Source organism: Zophobas morio, unplaced genomic scaffold (genome assembly GCF_036711695.1).
Source record: "Zophobas morio isolate AGI-343-1 ecotype UQ-CSIRO unplaced genomic scaffold, CSIRO_AGI_Zmor_V1 ptg000005l, whole genome shotgun sequence".
NCBI classification, from domain to species: domain Eukaryota; kingdom Metazoa; phylum Arthropoda; class Insecta; order Coleoptera; family Tenebrionidae; genus Zophobas; species Zophobas morio.
The window spans coordinates 12,823,333-12,825,936 of NW_026972110.1; the positions used below are offsets into that span (position 1 = coordinate 12,823,333).

A 2,604-nucleotide genomic window follows, 5' to 3' on the forward strand; every position below is an offset into this window, starting at 1 on the left:
CACATGTTTTTATTCAAATTTGGTGTTTTCATATGGAACGACCCAATAATAGTGTGAAATTCACGAAAATAAAATAAGCCGTTTTTGACTTAATTATAATAAAGAATTTGCATCATTCATTAATTTTTTTAGCTACTTTGTGTAAGATCGTTCACCCTACTCAAACATTTGATGTTTGGATCAATAAACAAGTTTCGGTTAACGCTTTATCATTTACACAATCTCAAAGTACATCTAAAATTTCGCAGTAATTAATTAGTGCAGTAAATTGGGAAATTATTTGTCTAATAAGATCATTTAGAGACAGATATCCTAAAATGTGTGCAAGCAGCACAAACAGTTAGGTAGACCGCACATCGTAGTAAACCAATTTTTATTTTGTTACTTTTACAACAGAAGGGTTTTCCACGTTAGAAGATTTTTCATTCCCTTCATTGTGACGAATTTTTAAAAAGTACCGCAAGTCGCTAAAGCTCGTGCAAGAAGTTTTTACCTAATAGAGCATAAATTTCGAAAATTTTTAATAGTCTTATTTAACAAAAACGTGAGTTCAAAAATGACATGTTACTCATTTATTCGAATACTCTACATTTCTATTTTTGTAATAGGTAAACGAGGTCGACTGATAAGTATTTTATATTGCTATTTCGATGCCTATCGACGTATTATCGCATAAACTAGATAAACAACACAATGCAGCTACAACTCACGAACGAATCAAACTACGGAATTTTCCCCTCCCGTTCGATATGACGCCACCGTCACTGGCGCCGCTTTTATACTTCATATCATACAAAATATAACGTCCCAGTAATAATAATTTGGAAATGTTCATGATGTTTAATTTCCTTGACCTAAATCCAAGATCACGTTGTTGATTTTTGACAATTATTAATTAATAAATTGGCAAATATAAATTGATTCACAGAAAAAAAAGAGTGTATTTATAACTAAAACGATATCCTTGTGACATTTAGTTTTTCGTGACAGAATCATAGGTTTGCCGATAAAATAAAAAACCGGGTGATGGGATAACCTTTTATTTGTTAACGTACAATCAAATTATTTTTGTTATGCAGATGTCTACGGGGTTATCCGCGTGGATGGGGGCGCAGCTAATTAAACCCAGTGGCGTAGCAGCCCGCAGTAACAGGGCACTGCTCGCTTCAAATCGAACGTGTAACCAAAAAGCGAAAAGTGAAAATTCCTATCATTGCGTGCACTAATAAAACGCAGTGGTGCAGCAACCCTAAGGGGCAAGGGCCAGCGGTGAGTGTCCCCGCTCCTGCTTCCAATCGAACGTGTAACCTACAAGCGAAAAGTCGAAAAGCGAAAATTCCTAACAAGGTGCAAAATAAATACTCCCATTGTGTTTACTTTCCATGAATTGATGTCAACAGAATATTTTCAAGGTCCGTGACGTCACCGTGCCACTTCTCGAATCCAGCATTAGCAACAGCGCAGTCTGAGTGCCCAAAATCCTCTAGCCCCCGAGTGCCAAGACCTCGCAATAATGCCAACCTAATTAAAACCCACGGCCGCCCATCCACGAAACCATCGCTCCCTGTCTATGTATGTTCCCACACGTCGAAACGAGGCACACTTAAGTTACGTTGAGATTGGTCAAGGTGGCCGTGACAGTCGCCTGTCCTCGACACGGCTCGGATAACCTCGGAAATGCAAACTTTCTCTTTCTAGGCGAAAATAGCCGGGAAAGTCGAAAATACCACCCCTCGCCTGCGCTCCCGCGCCCCCGCGCCCCCCGAACGACCGAAACGCTCGCTGTTTTCGAAAAATCCAGCGGATCGATGCTTTTCCGCGCGGGGTGGCGGCGGGAGGGGGGGGCTGTACGTTGGCCTCCAAAGCCCGCGCAAGGCGGCGAAGCACCGCGGCGTTTCGAGCGCTACACGTGGAGCGGGGGTTAACGGCCACTGCACAGATAGGATGTAATTTTTAACGAATTGCTCGATATCTCGAAATTTGTTGTTAAGATAGGTACAGTCGCTGCACTGTTTGGAGAGGTCACTACGCACAAGCTCGTATGATCGCCGGCTTTGTTTTCGCGGCGGAGGCGGCGCCCGCCTGCACCGGCCAATTTGTGGTGATAACCTGATAAGATAAAACGGCTCTCTCTAATGATATGAGTGTACTAACCGCGTGCACCTGCCGATTCGTGATAAGAGATCTATCTAATCGAGGGGGTGTACGAAATATTAACTGGATAAGAAGTTGCAGTGAAGATTATGACGACGCTTAGAAAGTTATGGTAGATATATGTAGTAACTTCCAACAAGTGGTTTTGTTCGAGATTGAAATGCTGACATGCCTGCCCCCAGTGGTGCTGCCGATCTACTTTCTAACCCCGATTCACGATTTATTCACGCCTACTTCATTTTATTAAAACAACATACCGAAGGGTATACATTAATTCATGAAATACTCCTTCGAGAATACATGAGAAAACTTACACGAGGAAACTTTCTTTTCCTATATATTTTAAAACCACATTATTTCCTTAAAAAAATAAACAAGTATTAAAATATGTTATTTAGTAAAATTAAATTGCGTTTACTCCCAAAATTTTGAGATGACGTTATCAAATCG

General features: G+C 40.9%; 1 long non-coding RNA gene across 2 annotated transcripts; it reads right to left on the minus strand.

Moving 5' to 3' along the window:
- Positions 1-1,024: 1,024 nt before the first annotated feature.
- Positions 1,025-2,108, minus strand: LOC135119691 (uncharacterized). Of its 2 annotated transcripts, none has more exons than XR_010278336.1 (2): positions 1,378-2,108; positions 1,025-1,308 (listed from the first exon to the last, which is right to left on the minus strand). It is a non-coding gene; the product is annotated as an uncharacterized LOC135119691 (long non-coding RNA). The 2 variants fall into 2 exon arrangements; XR_010278334.1 differs by having other exon boundaries at positions 1,363-2,108.
- Between the last annotated feature and the right edge of the window lie 496 nt (positions 2,109-2,604).